Source organism: Diaphorina citri, unplaced genomic scaffold (assembly GCF_000475195.1).
Source record: "Diaphorina citri unplaced genomic scaffold, Diaci psyllid genome assembly version 1.1 scaffold1079, whole genome shotgun sequence".
Classification (NCBI taxonomy): domain Eukaryota; kingdom Metazoa; phylum Arthropoda; class Insecta; order Hemiptera; family Psyllidae; genus Diaphorina; species Diaphorina citri.
Window position 1 is genome coordinate 59,392 of NW_007378508.1, and position 16,644 is coordinate 76,035.

Consider the following 16,644-nt stretch of genomic DNA (forward strand, 5'->3'; position numbering starts at 1 on the left):
GAGAGAGAGAGAGAGAGAGAGAGAGAGAGAGAGAGAGAAAGAGACTGACAAGTGAGAGAGAAGACTAAGTTTGAGAGATGTGTTCAAATGAATAGAATTTTCTGAGGAAGAAATTTAAGACGGAAATTCTACGAGAGAGGAAAAATGATATGCGAGTGAACTGAATGTGGTTAGGAGCATAATTCAGAATAAAAATTGTAAAAAAAGGAAAAGAAAAATGGGAGAAAAGAGAAAGAAAGAGTGGAGGAAGGGAACTACTCGTAGATTAATAAAAAGGAGGAACTGAGAAAAACGAAAGGATAGACAGAGCTTAAAGTTAAAAATGTGGAGAAAGAGTAAGAGTACTTTGTGAAAAAGTTGCTGAATACTTCTCTACTCAGATGTCTACAGTTGAAGAAAAAAATGAAACAATAAGGGTAGGTACTCGTACCATATAATGTTTGTATTGTCGTAGGGATGATATTTGGTAACAAATATCATCGCTACCAGTAGAGAGTCCACCTTCAAGATTGTTTCAGATGAGTTTTCATGTAAAGTATTCTGAAAAGTCATCACGTAAAACTCGAAATTTCGGATGGCAAATGTATAAAAAATAAAACGTAGTGTAGGGTATGACGATAACCAAATTTTTGACGATGAAAAGAACAAAAAATGCAATTTTGTCTACTTTGAAAAATTGTTCAAAGCAAGGAACCTGCTCCTTTTGTAAAACCTCGAGTGCATTTCAGACATAAAGTATCTCTTCCACAAGCAACGAGATCTGAAATTTATTTACAAGATAAGAAGGTTTTTTCTTACATCAGGTTAACACTTGAAATGATTTGGTAAAAAAAAAGTCAAAAGATTTTCAAGAGACGAACTAGAAATGAAAATAGTGAAAACCACCCCTAGCGTAAATCAACTGACTGGACGTTGAATTTCTTTTAAAAGTTTAAGGGAAAGGCTGCAGGGAAAATAAATAAGACAAAAGGAAAGATATCAAAGTGACAACGTAGAGTGAGAAACTTAAAGTCAGAAGTGGTATGAATATCACACAACTTCCTATTTCCCTAACACGCATCCGTCAGATTCACACTTTGTTCCAATTCTTTTTAATCTTACCTATTTAGAACAATAGGTATTTTCATTTTATTTTCAGACATATGTACCTAAGTGTCTAGTCTTTATATTTGCATTCACCTAAGTTTTCCTAATAATAGTTTATTCGTCTTCAAAAGGCACGTGGAACTCTGAGGAGTGTGAAGCAGAATGATAATGCTTATAGGATGTTGAAAGTAAAAAGACACGTGGAACTCTGAGGAGTGTGAAGCAGAATGATAATGTTGAAAGTAAAAGAAGAACTATAATACAACTCTTCAACTGTGATCTAATTCATATGAGAAAAATATATGAGATGGAAAGTACACCTACGTAGTTCTTTATTTTGTTCTATTAATAGAGTCTACTGGGATTTCTAGATTTCCCTCCTCTTCCCCTTTCTACCATATTTATTAAGGGCCAATAATATCTCCCACACTCACCCTAGGAAGTATGACGGGGAAAACATCACACGTGTTTTCGTACTTCGCAGGCACAGGTAGAAGATGGCAGTAAAAAAAAAATAATAATAATAAAAAGTGATTTGATTTCAAAATGCGACACTCATCAGAGATGATCACTGATTTTGTCACTCAAATCCAACCCCTTACACTTTTCCTTCAGAATACTTCTCCCTCCCTTCCTCCTGACACACAAGTCTCCCCACTCTCCCTCCTCTCACCCTCCCATCTCAGACATCTTTCTACTTTTCCTTTACCCCGAAATTCCCTAGACTGTTGAATTTCAATTTTAAAAATGCATTATTTCAGTACTTCTCCCTCCCTTCCTCCTGACACACAAGTCTCCCCACTCTCCCTCCTCTCCCCCTCCCATCTCAGACATCTTTCTACTTTTCCTTTACCCCGAAATTCCCTAGACTGTTGAATTTCAATTTTAAAAATGCATTATTTCAATTTACCCCCAGTATATGGAACCCGTTCATTATTCATACTTCATACGAGAGAGAGAGAGAGAGAGAGAGAGAGAGAGAGAGAGAAAGAGACTGACAAGTGAGAGAGAAGACTAAGTTTGAGAGATGTGTTCAAATGAATAGAATTTTCTGAGGAAGAAATTTAAGACGGAAATTCTACGAGAGAGGAAAAATGATATGCGAGTGAACTGAATGTGGTTAGGAGCATAATTCAGAATAAAAATTGTAAAAAAAGGAAAAGAAAAATGGGAGAAAAGAGAAAGAAAGAGTGGAGGAAGGGAACTACTCGTAGATTAATAAAAAGGAGGAACTGAGAAAAACGAAAGGATAGACAGAGCTTAAAGTTAAAAATGTGGAGAAAGAGTAAGAGTACTTTGTGAAAAAGTTGCTGAATACTTCTCTACTCAGATGTCTACAGTTGAAGAAAAAAATGAAACAATAAGGGTAGGTACTCGTACCATATAATGTTTGTATTGTCGTAGGGATGATATTTGGTAACAAATATCATCGCTACCAGTAGAGAGTCCACCTTCAAGATTGTTTCAGATGAGTTTTCATGTAAAGTATTCTGAAAAGTCATCACGTAAAACTCGAAATTTCGGATGGCAAATGTATAAAAAATAAAACGTAGTGTAGGGTATGACGATAACCAAATTTTTGACGATGAAAAGAACAAAAAATGCAATTTTGTCTACTTTGAAAAATTGTTCAAAGCAAGGAACCTGCTCCTTTTGTAAAACCTCGAGTGCATTTCAGACATAAAGTATCTCTTCCACACGTAGTGTAGGGTATGACGATAACCAAATTTTTGACGATGAAAAGAACAAAAAATGCAATTTGGTCTACTTTGAAAAATTGTTCAAAGCAAGGAACCTGCTCCTTTTGTAAAACCTCGAGTGCATTTCAGACATAAAGTATCTCTTCCACACGCCATCAACTCGAAAAACAAAACTAAATGAGAAAGAGTATGTTTCTGTGTACAAAGTTTGGTTATTTTTGGACTAGGGCGTTTAAACTAAATCCCCGGGTATGCACTTGACAGAATATTTTTCGACTCCTTTACACGAAAATAAAACGGAAAATTTTGTGACATTTGAAAGTAGAAGAAAGGGGAAAGCTAGGACTCGTGATAAATTTAACGTGTTTTTCCTAGAACTCGTATAAGACATTAAAGAAGTCATATTTCTTCGTAAGTATACCTACAGTTCTGAGTAAAGCTCCCTAATTTCGGGCACACGGTAAACCACATAAACTTTTCTCTATTGACATTTGAAAGTAGAAGAAAGGGGAAAGCTAGGACTCGTGATAAATTCAACGTGTTTTTCCTAGAACTCGTTTCAGACATTAAGGAAGTCATATTTCTTCGTAAGTATACCTACAGTTCTGAGTAAAGCTCCCTAATTTCGGGCACACGGTAAACCACATAAACTTTTCTCTTTTTCCTCTGAGATGAAAACTAGGAGAGCCAGGGTGTAATGGACTCAAATGTGAAAACCTAGTCAAAGCAACTTGGAACAGAGGTAATTTAATTTTTCAAAATGTGTGCTCCCCCTCTCATCTCCCCCTCTACATCTCCTGTACTCCTGTTTAGGAGAAGGGGAGTCCCTGTTTAATTTATTATACTGTACCACTGTGTCTGCATAGGTAGAGGAACGTAATGACATTTTAGAGCCTGAACTTTGTTACATTCATTAGTAGTGGTCTCAGTAATCCGAGTTTTCTTTAGGATCAGTAGGTACCTACTCTGATCGCCTAATTGCAAAAGGAGGATGAGAAAAAAGTAAAGATACAAAAATAGTGTCTAAGATCGGGATGAGAATAACCACAAAAGTCATCTTTCCTTTCACTGGTGTACGAAAAGTAAAGTAACTTCCCTCATTTCGAATGGCAGCTGATAGACCAAGTTGACATTTACCCTCATTGTGGAATATAGGAATAAGGATTATAAGCAAGGGTAAAGGAAAAATCGAATGGCAGCTGATAGACCAAGTTGACATTTACCCTCATTGTGGAATATAGGAATAAGGATTATAAGCAAGGGTAAAGGAAAAAGCTCGTTTCCCACATTATTCCTGCTCTTCCTGTGGTTTTTACTTGAATCGATTCAACTAAATGATAACAAAAGTAAACAATGTTCTTAATAGAAAATGGAAATGGAAAAAGAGCTGAGGACAAATTTATTTCTGTTATCCTGTCAATTATACAACAACGTCGCTCCAATTATTTTCAGTTTTAAGGAATTTAAAACAACTAAAATTCTAGTGAAAAAACTCATTCTCATTAAGGCAAAAAGACGGGGAGAGGGGAAATAGGAGAAAGCTCAGACAAGGCCAGAGAGATGGAGAATATGAAAATAAATAAAATAAACAATTCGTTGCATTTCATTACAGGTAAACTGTTTTTCACCCCAGATTCTCCCTCCTTCTTCCTCTCCCCCTCTACCTCTTTCTCCATAACTTCTGTTCTTTCCTCACCCTTTCCTCATGTTGCCATAGGGCACTTTGGAAAAATTAAATTCAGTTTTGTTTTAAAATGCAACTTTAAAACATCAGGAAATCAAGCAGACCAAACTTAACCCTATACCCTGTACCTAGACGATGGGATTATTTACTATAGTTGATGTGACTCATTTATAAATAATTTACAGTAGATAGAGACAAGATGAACATTACCTATTTAGAAGGCAAAATACTTTGGAAAGATTTGCAAATTTTCATCCGTTTCAACCAATCATGTACCCTGTACCTAGACGATGTGATTATTCATTATAGTTGATGTGACTCATTTATAAATAATTTACAATAGATAGAGACAAGATGAACATTACCTATTTAGAAGGCAAAATACTTTGGAAAGATTTGCAAATTTTCATCCGTTTCAACCAATCATGCGATCTAAAAATTGATGCTTATAAAATAGACCTAGGTCGTTTATCTTTCTCTTCCTTCACGTTTAAATTCTTGTCTGTGGAACACAATCTTTGGAAATAACTCATGTAGACCGAAATTTGCCCTGGCGTCTCGAGCAGTTATACGTACCTATAGGAAAAGAAATTTTTGCATAAGTAACATTATTTGCAAAACTAAAAGGTTTAACAGACTCTTATTAGGAATAAAAGGTAAAAAAAAACGAAGCTAAATGGAATGATGATAAGAATAAGAGGAAGAGAGAAAGAAAGAGGAAGGGAAAGGAGAGAAGAAGAGGGATGAGAGAAACACAAAATACATAATCTGCTTCGGGGTAGAAAACCCAGCAAAAAAAAGCTGATTTTGATGAGTCAGTGAATGTATTAGCGGCGACTAGTGGTATCTAAACTACGGCCCTCCAAATTGTATGATTTCGTCTGGCCGTCAGAAGGGCGTGAGTTCGAATGCTGCTGATAGCTAAGGCTAAGATCTTTGATTAATTCTTCAACTAGTTACTGAGGTGACTTAAAAAAGTGCCTCAAATAATTTGCCTCGAAATAATAAAAGGGCTTTCAAATAATAATAATAATTTTTTTCTGTCCCTTCTGACGTTCGAACCATTTTCGAAAAAGTGTGGAATACCCCATCCATAACATAGCCCATGGTTTGAATACGGCTGAAATTTAGAATACAGAAATATTATGTAGGTACCTCGGAGCAAACTAGATAGTTAGAGGGAAAGTACAGACAGAAAGGTTGGATAGAAACAAATTGAGAGGTAGAAACAATTTTATTTTCGAAAAAGTGTGGAATACCCCATCCATAACAAAGCCCATGGTTTGAATACGGCTGAAATTTAGAATACAGAAATATTATGTAGGTAGGTACCTCGGAGCAAACTAGATAGTTAGAGGGAAAGTACAGACAGAAAGGTTGGATAGAAACAAATTGAGAGGTAGAAACAATTTCAGATCTAGAACATCTAGTTCTTGTACGCGAGTACAAGCTTTGCGTACAAAAAGAACTGATAAAACAGAGACAGAAAGGAAACTGATAATTTAGATTATTGAGGAGGAGAAGAAGGAGGAGGAGGAGGAGGAGAACGCTTATTGAGGTCGATTTCTCAAAATAGTTGAGGATAAAAGAAATTATTGCCTCCAATTGACTTCTTGGTTATCAGGATCACAAGCCTCTGAGAGTTACCAAGGCAGATTCTGTAAAGAAGATGAGAGAAGTGCATTAAAATAACAGAAAGGAAACTGATAATTTAGATTATTGAGGAGGAGGAGGAGGAGGAGAAGAAGGAGGAGGAGGAGAAGGAGGAGGAGGAGAAGGAGGAGGAGGACGCTTATTGAGGTCGATTTCTCAAAATAGTTGAAGATAAAAGAAGTTATTGCCTACAATTGACTTCTTGGTTATCAGGATCACAAGCCTCTGAGAGTTACCAAGGCAGATTCTGTAAAGAAGATGAGAGAAGTGCATTAAAATCATAAAAAGAAAATCTGTCCTCTCAAATATTTGAAGAGGATACCTACTTCTTATAATCCGCTCCTCTTTAACAATAAGAAACAATACTTTTAGCTCTAAGTTAATTTCATTTGAAACAAATAAAAGTAGGTATTTATTGCACTGTGCTGCTATTTATGTTTCGAACTAGTTTCTCTGGAAATAGGTAAATAAATTTATTAGGATTTTATAAGCAGAAAAAAAACTTTTTTTCCTGAGAAATAGGTAGGTACAACTTATGTAACTATGTATATCTGCTTGTAAATAAATGAAACTTTACCTTTCTAAATAATAATAAGAATAAACAAAAGTAAAGAGAAGAAGAAGAAAAAGAAGAAGGGGAAGAAAAAGAAGGAGGAGAAGAAGAAATACCTAGGAAATAAAACATTGTACCTATAGAAAATAACAAATAGGTACTTGAGTTTACCGTTATCTTGTGATAAGTTGTTGTAATTCTCACTGAGTGAATGGAATGAACTACACTAACGACGGCGTATAGTAAGTACGTAAATTTGTAAGCTCCAAACAAGCAGAAAAACATGTGTCAAAGCAATTTGCGTCGTCTCATGAAATAAACATCATCTCTTAAAATTCACCACCCTCTTTATGGTATTTTATGGGGCAGAAGTAATACTTGTACTTTGGGTAATGTATGATGAACAATATAAATGAGAATTTAAAGTTATTCGTTTTATCTCTCATGTTGAAGGAAATTTCTCAAACCCAAATCGATTTTCTTTCATGTGTTACGCTAGGAAATACAGAGGGGGTTGTGAGAATTTTGATGAGAACAAATTTGTATCTTATTATATCTATGTAGGTATTTTTCAACGTAGATAACTATACCTATACCTGTACTTATGTACGTTAAATTCATACATGGGGAATTATAATGTTCACTCATCTATATTTATAGCAATATCGCACATAAAAGTAGGTATCCGTACCTATCATATCGATGAATAATATATACATAGGTACAAACATAAACTTTTATGTGACAACAACCACGAATAACAGTAGGCATCTCACTCAGTACGATTGAATACGTCAGTGTCATATCAAAAGTTTGATCTAGGTTCCCAATTCATTTTGTACAACGTTATTAAGGGGACAGCATCTACTATAGTCCACAGCTAGCTATACCTACAGTAACACTTAAGGATATTTACTTCACATGAATGTATAGTGTATACTTACGTATAAATCTATCTATATGGGTAAGAGATTAGGCCTTGTCAGCTTTAATGAAAAATGACACACAGAAAGTACAGTAACACTTAAGGATATTTACTTCACATAAATGTATAGTGTATACTTACGTATAAATCTATCTATATGGGTAAGAGATTAGGCCTTGTCAGCTTTAATGAAAAATGACACACAGAAACGATATGGGTACAAGACAAAGATAGTGTTCTAACTTGCAGAGCCTTCTCCTCCTCCATTTTCTTCTTCTTCTCCTCCTCTCCTCCTCCATTTTCTTGTTCTCCTCCTCCTACTGCTCTTGCCCCTTTTCCTTCTTCTTCTCCTCCTCCTTCTCCTCCATCTACTTCTTCTTTCCCATTTTCCTTTTCCGTACCCGCTACTCATGCGGATCTGACATTTCGAGTCAGCTTTATATCTATGAGTACTATAGCTGTATTAGTAGTTCTAAATAATTAGCCACTTGCCTTGACAAGTAGGTATGTACCCGTAAGTAACATCAGCACATCTAGCCATACCATAAAACGTCTTGGCAAAAAACTGCGGACAGACTTGTTCAAGAGGGAAAGATTTTATTCGTACTTTATCTAGGTCTCCCTATCTCATGCTCCTCTCTCTCTCTCTCTCTCTATGATATAAATTTCATAATATACAGCCGAGTTTTCAATGCTCCTCATAAAGATTATTATGATTGAGGAAGAAACATTAAAGAAGATGATAAAATCTTGTTTAGTTCTCGAATGGCACAGAACAGCCTCCGTACTTCATACAACTTGACAATAATGACAGAAAATGGGGAACAAAGTTTTGTTTCACAATTTACACGTACCCAAGCCACCCACTGAAAACTTTCTCAAAGTCTATATCCTAAAGTCAATTCCACGAAACTGGATGTCATAATTTGCTTTTTAATGAGACAAATTCAGTGAATCATAAGAATTTACATGTGAATAATATTAGTGTCAGCCGTGCATTACTCAATCTGCTCATCAAAGTGTAAATCAACAATTCATTATAACCTTCAGTCGTGACAATTTCATTGTTCCCGATTTCCATGAAAAGCCAGAGTTGAAGGTCACAGTTTTCCTCGTAGAAGAGGAAATTTCTACACAAAGCAAAGTTTCACAATTAGACAGCAGACACTTCGTTTCTCGCTCTAAAACCTAGAGATAGCTTGAAAATTGCATTCCATGGAAGCGCAACAGAAGAAATTTATGTACCAGAATAGAGTGAAACTTGTTTCAAAACTCATTATTTTTCATTAACACGTTCCAGATTTTGAAAATAATTATGTCTCAAGTGAGTTCCGAGTCCCTTTATTTGAAATTTCCTTCCTAGTTCGGAATGACCCATTTGTGACGATTGAAAGTTAGGATAAATAAACAAGCTAGAAATGTCCGTAGGGAAGGGAAGACGAATGTTTTGAAAAATTGGGAAGAGAGTTAGAAAGTGGGAAAGAAAAAAGGGGCGAACATGAAGAGAGCGGAGGAAATAGTGATTAGGTGTTACCTAAAATAATTTAGTAGAGAAGAGTAAACATAAAATATTGTACAGAGAAAAGGAGCCTAGGTGAAAGGGATCAAGTCAAGGGGGGAACAGGTCAAAACATACAGCGAAATGAAAGGTTGAGGTTAAAGGATTTGGATTGGGGATACAAACTTTGAAATATCTTTGGATAAAGAGAAAGAAAGAGAGAGAGAGAGAGAGAAGAGAGAGAGAGAGAGCCTTTAGAGAATAGAAGATTTTGCTGTGGACAGTTTCGTGTGTGGAGGATGTTTGGTTTTGTAATAAATTATCTGGAAGCCTCAATGAGGAGAAAAAATACAATACATAAGTACAATATAGGTACGTAGGTAATGTAGGTATACTTAGTAAGCTAACACATTCATTTTCAACCGCAATAGATACACAAAGCCCTGTCACAGATAAAGGCTTAGGATTACAGTTTTTTTATGCCTTATTACGAAGGTAACTTCCACAAAAAGTCCAATACCTAAGTCAATCCAAACTTTCTAATTTTTCAGAAAGAACAAAGGGATCACGAACCAATGTTTGGTTGCTCAAGACTTATTCCATCCAGTATGTGCCCAGCAGCTTGATGCGGGCAATACCGTCCCCACCTGTGACTCCCTGGTGGTCAAATGTCGCACTGACAATGTTTGCAAGTAAGAAAATGGAATAGAATATAATTACTCATATTCTGTTTATCCTGCTTTGAATTGAATACACAATAATGTATTGACTGATGGCCAGGTCCAAAAAGTGAGTTTAAACTTGGTTTAAGTTAAACTCTCGGATTAAACAATCTGAGTATTAAACTTGAACGGAGTTTAAACTCACATTAAGGACCCAGTCCTGAACGAACAAAGTCGGGTCTGGACATTTTAGTTGCTAACTTTGGAGAAAAGTCCATTTTGAAAATAGTCAACGAATGGTCCTTATTTTTAGCACAAGCGGTCTATCGAAATAAGAAAATTCGGAGTTCTGCAAACACTACAATGTTGATCCCTCACTAAATTTTAATATCCCTCATTAAGTTTTAATATTCTTCACTAAATTTCAATATCCCTCACTAAATTTTAATATCATTCACTAAATTTTAATATTCTTCACTAAATTTCAATATCCCTCACTAAATTTTAATATCCTTCACTAAATTTTAACATCCCTCACTAAATTTTAATATCCCTCACTAAAATTTAATTTCAGGGAGCGTCTGGAGAATTACGAAGGGTCCTGTGCTGTGGACAGTTTGTCCAAACTTTGTGCTGGACCTCCGGAGGAATGCAGAAAAGCCATGTTGGGCATTCTTGGTACTGGACTGAGGTTCAACTGTGCATGTGATGGCATCAACTTGGTCCAGAGACTAAACTGCCTGGGTTGGCAGAGAGTTTTGTGGCTGAATTCCTGCGTTGGTGAGTTTCTTTATAGGTTCCTAGTTTGAAACATAGAACTTGATAAAATCCTGTTTGTGAAGAGTAGAGTTCTTACTTTCCCTTGAGTACAAAATTTTATGATGAGCATATATTATGGTTTGTACCTATTTTGTACCAGATACATAAGATCTTGTTTAGACTAAACGAGTAAAGGAACTTTTCAGTCTCATTCTGGTAGTATAAACTGGGTACCTATATTCGTCTATTCTATTGTGTAATACTGATGATCAAATTCTGTTTCAGTGGAAGCACATCGCGACTTTCACGCCAAGAAGCTCACCCTATCCAACACATCTCACCATTCCCTCCTCCCTTCTCTTCACACTCACACGTCCGCACCTCAACAAATCCTGATGATCCCTGAAGTCACCACTCTCTCTACAACCACAACCACACGATATACCACCACAACCACTACCAAACCCACTACGACCACAACCCTAGCGACCACTCCACGAACGACGACCACTCTCCGCACAACCACAACGAGAAGGCCTACCACCACGACCCAGATTATCGTCAAGGTCATCCCTACCTTGCCACCACCCGTGACCTATCGAACAACCACCACTTTGGCGACGACTACCACAAGCGTGACCACCATTCTGCCGACAAATGCCACCAGGGCGTACCAGGAGAAGTTGAGACGCTTGCCGACGTTTACAACCACTGAGAGACCTGTAACGATAAATCAAGATACAAATATCACCCCTACGACACTTGAAATGATTTGGTAAAAAAAAGTCAAAAGATTTTCAAGAGACGAACTAGAAATGAAAATAGTGAAAACCACCCCTAGCGTAAATCAACTGACTGGACGTTGGATTTCTTTTAAAAGTTTAAGGGAAAGGCTGCAGGGAAAATAAATAAGACAAAAGAAAAGATATCAAAGTGACAACGTAGAGTGAGAAACTTAAAGTCAGAAGTGGTATGAATATCACACAACTTCCTATTTCCCTAACACGCAGAGGAACGTACAGATTTCAGGTTTTTTTTTTTTTTATTTTTTTTAGGAAATACTTTTTTTCTCTTGAAATATCCTCGTTGGTGGTTATGTATTCCAAAGAATAACTGGTGCATTTTGTTCAACCCGACACTTAAATAGAGAGCTAAGTAACCCTTAAGAGGTCTATTATTAGTAAAATAAATGAGGATAAAATTCCATGCCTAACACGCATACCGACCGTTAGGGTTTTCAGCTTAAATTTACCGAAGAAGTGTAATGGAAAGTGAAGAAAAACGTAAAACTCATTCCTCAGAGTGAAAATAAAGGACAAGGAAAAAAGAAAGTTTGATAGGTACTGTGAAAATGTTCTGTGAAAAAGTGATGGAATCGACTTTGGAGAAAGTTTCAAAATAAGAAGATTACGTTTTGAGACACCTGATGGAAAGAGCAATATTTCGTAACAGCTTTTTTGAAAGTACCTAAATTTTACAAACAAAAACTAAATAATAATCAACGAACATGAACTTCCATGAGGCACTTTTACCAAAGCTAAGTGCAAAAACACTTCAGTAGGACAATTCAAAACTTGCCAAATTAATAAATATTAAAATTTGTACGAACCTATCAGCAGTAACATTATTTGACCGATAAGAAAAATCCCATGATAAAAGAATAAAAGAAGATGGAAAATAAAACATGAAACATTAATAATGCTCTGTTATGTAGGTATGAAAGATAAACAACCAGGTAAAAGTATCTACCTTATTTCCTCGTCTTCCTAAGTTAGGATAAACCGTCAGCAACAACACAAACAGAAAATTAATTAAAAATTTGAGAAACCAGAAACCTTTTTCCCTAGATTTACAAAATTTTAATTGGCATAGAACCTTTTCACCTTTGGCTTTGGATAAGCTAGGGTTGTGAGTTTCACCAACTAGGTTTCTACATTATAAACCAAACTCCTGTGAGGTCAAGAAACTGTTCTCATCAGATAAAATGAAAATGTGAATTATTTGTGGTGAAGCGTTACAAATATCAAGTACTTCATCTTGAGCTAATAAACTAATAAGGGAAACTGTTAAATTGCTAACAAAAGGTAATTTCAGTCCTACGCTAGGAGTCTAAATTACTATCAGCTACTCAGCTGCCCTAACGAGGTAGAGTGCACCCTGAAATCCAGAAATCGAACCAAGAACCTCCGGGATGCAAGCCTATTGAGATACCCACTTTGCTAACTGTTTATCTAACTATTCTAACTCATTAGGAGTATACCTATATGAAGAAGCGAATGTAATTTAGTGACTGATGGAAAAAACTTACTTTTCCCTCACCCATACGCTAGAGAAACCAAAATAACTTTCCAAGTAAAATAATATTATTATTGCAGTAGTTTCTAAATGTTAAACTCCTTCGGGTGAAATGAGAGTAAAGCGTGCAGCTCAAATGTTAAATAAATTAGATTTACTGTAGGTACCCAAGATGTGAGAGCAAGATCATCAGTCTGTAATGACATTTTATTTCCTTCTTCTTCTCCTCCTTCTTCTCCTCCTCCTTCTCCTCCATCTACTTCTTCTTTCCCATTTTCCTTTTCCGTACCCGCTACTCATGCGGATCTGACATTTCGAGTCAGCTTTATATCTATGAGTACTATAGCTGTGTTAGTAGTTCTAAATAATTAGGTACTTGCCTTGACAAGTACTACGTACCCGTAAGTAACATCAGCACATCTAGCCATACCATAAAACGTCTTGGCAAAAAACTGCGGACAGACTTGTTCAAGAGGGAAAGACTTTATTCGTACTTTATCTAGGTCTCCCTATCTCATGCTCCTCTCTCTCTCTCTCTCTCTCTCTCTCTCTATGATATAAATTTCATAATATACAGCCGAGTTTTCAATGCTCCTCATAAAGATTATTATGATTGAGGAAGAGACATAAAAGAAGATGATAAAATCTTGTTTAGTTCTCGAATGGCACAGAACAGCCTCCATACTTCATATAACTTGACAATAATGACAGAAAATGGGGAACAAAGTTTTGTTTCACAATTTACACGTACCCAAGCCACCCACTGAAAACTTTCTCAAAGAAAAAACTTACTTTTCCCTCACCCATACGCTAGAGAAACCAAAATAACTTTCCGAGTAAAATAATATTATTATTGCAGTAGTTTCTAAATGTTAAACTCCTTCGGGTGAAATGAGAGTTAAGCGTGCAGCTCAAATGTTAAATAAATTAGATTTACTGTAGGTACCCAAGATGTGAGAGCAAGATCATCAGTCTGTAATGACATTTTCTTTCTCAAACATGTGTAAAATTGATTATTTTGCCATTAAATTTGTTCACTCTGCCATCAACCGATGTGTGCCAAGTTTTAACCCCCCTCTGAAACAAGAACTAATTTCCTTCCTAATGCCTTACCTCGATACTCTAAACTCCTCTCCCTCAACTACTTGGCTTTCGTAATAATTTCTACATTTTTATTTTGCACTTAGTGTGTAGAATATTTTCGCCTGCCTACGTTACGTTCAGAAGGAAATGTTTACTACTCCAACACTTGACATTCTCCAAGGCAGCTATGATTGCAAACACAAAATACCGTCGTACTCCCTTTTTCTCGTTTCTATGAATTTGTGGAAATATAATTTTTCTCTCCCTTTCTACGCATATATAGTATCTACGAGTTCGTTTGCAAACAGTAGTTTGGAGCATAGGGAAATTTTCCATATGGTTTTATTCGTTATTTATGAAAAGTTTTCTATCCCTTTTCACAATGTTGGGGGTAAATACGTGGATATTTCCATGTGCTTAGATGTAATCTACTTATATCTTTATCAGATACACAAGCTCTTTTGCATTCAGAATATTATCACAAATGTGTTTAAAACTATTATAGAAAACATATTTTTAAAGTTGAGAACACCTGCTAAATTTTGAACAATTTTCCATCGTTGAAGGGAAGATGCATTAAAAACATTAGCAATCTACAGGATGGATCAAAATAACATTGACAAAAGGGACCAAGGTGATAATTATTCCTTGAATTACATGATCTTCAGTGGTGATGAAACTAAATTAGGATTTTAATAAAATTCTAGTGACATTTTACTTTCTCATTTTGTAGTGACAAAGTTCCGTCAGTCTCAATTAGGAAGTTAGCTACTAAAATAGAATAAATAGGGGTTTAACGCAAAAACGACTTAGTTCTAATGGGCCATAAGTTGTTTTTGCATCAAACCCCTCAATTATATAAGAAAACATCAAAATATGTAGGTACCTACCTAAACCTACGTTAAAAAAAGGTTTTGCATAGCGAATAACTTCCTAGTGACCTAAAAAACACACCCCCGACCCAAAGTTGCGACTAAAGGGGATTTAGCCAAAAAGTACGTTCTAAAATAAGCTACCTGGTACTATACATAATATCTCTGGAGCATCAAACCCCTCAATTATGTAAGAAAACATCAAAATATGTAGGTGCCTACCTAAACCTACGTAAAAAAAAGGTTTTGCATAGCGAATAACTTCCTAGTGACCTAAAAAAACAACCCCGACCCAAAGTTGCGACTAAAGGGGATTTAGCCAAAAAGTACGTTCTAAAATAAGCTACCTGGTACTATACATAATATCTCTGGAGTGAGCTTGCCCTTGTTGAAATATTTACATGCGGTGAAGGTTGTAAGAGATTCCCGGGGTCAGAAAATTGGTCTGGGAAGGTGGATAAGTTTTTGGATATAAACTCGTCACTTTATAAGCTTGACGTTGGATGTAGTTACCAAGCAATGCAGTAAAATAGCCCAAAGCTAGAGTAGGTATCTCGATATTAAAGTTTAGATGTAATCAATAAAATACCTACTAGTCTTTAGGGACAAGAGTTTTTTTTTGCCTATCAAATTTTATGAAAATGTTTTGACCAATGCTATCATAATCCAGTGGTTGTCAGATCAGATGGAGTCATAGAATAGTGGAATAATAAGGGATGCAATTCGGGTACGTATGCCTCATTTTACCCATTCAACTGGCCTGAGGCGCCTATCAAATTTTATGAAAATGTTTTGACCAATGCTATCATAATCCAGTGGTGATCAGATGGAGTCATAGAATAGTGGAATAATAAGGGATGCAATTCGGGTACGTATGCCTCATTTTACCCATTCAACTGGCCTGAGGCAAATCAGCACTTTTTGTAGTTCTTCAAATTATTTCCAAATGGGAAATTAACAAATATGTGTTTATTGTGTTTACTTCGAGGAAAAACATTTTCCAGGTATTTTTCAGCATGTGTTTACTCGTAATTTCCATTTCCATTTTTACTTATTCCTTTCATATTTGCATCTTAATTGGCTTTATTATGAACGTTGTACCTATCTTTCTCGCTAAAAATGAGAATTGAAAAGAAGGAATCTTTTGTAATGCAGTATTTCATTTCCGCTTTTCCATATTGCATGTGATGATTATCATTGTGTCTCACAATTTTGTTTACAGGTGAACATGTATGTAATGTGTGTAGCATGTAGTTTTGTTTTATGATTACCCGGCTAGATTAAGTTATTTTTCTCATCAGCTCACAATCTGTGCCTTTCGTAATTTCTTGAAATGTCATATTCTGAAAGAAAAAATAATAGAAAGTAATAATGAAAGAACATTTAGATTCAGGAATTAGAGTACTGGTATTTAGTATGAGTACCTATATATCTTATGAGTAAAACTCTCTAGGTATGTACAAATACACCGAAGTAGTTATTTATCACAGGGAACATACTAGGTATAGAATACAGCAGGTATTCCATGTAAGAACTAAATCAAAATATTACAGTCTTATGATTAACCCTCTCTAAGTATGTACAATTACACCGAAGTAGTTATTTATCACAGGGAACATACTAGGTATAGAATACAGCAGGTATTCCATGTAAGAACTAAATCAAAATATTACAGCTATTGTGGAATCGAAAGGAATCGAAGTAGGCTTACCAGGTCCAGTTTTCGGCGGACATGTCCTCCTTTTTATACGTTTGTCCTCCGTCCGCTCACCTTTTTAAAATATAGCAAAATGTCCGCCTTTACTTTGTGGAATCGAAAGGAATCGAAGTAGGCTTACCAGACGTCCAGTTTTCGGCGGACATGTCCTCCTTTT

General features: G+C 35.9%; 1 protein-coding gene across 1 annotated transcript in view; it reads left to right on the forward strand.

Moving 5' to 3' along the window:
* The window catches only part of LOC103514079, an 80,083-nt gene that overhangs the window by 51,739 nt on the left and 11,700 nt on the right, over positions 1–16,644 (forward strand). The gene's annotated exons all lie outside the window — the stretch shown is intronic.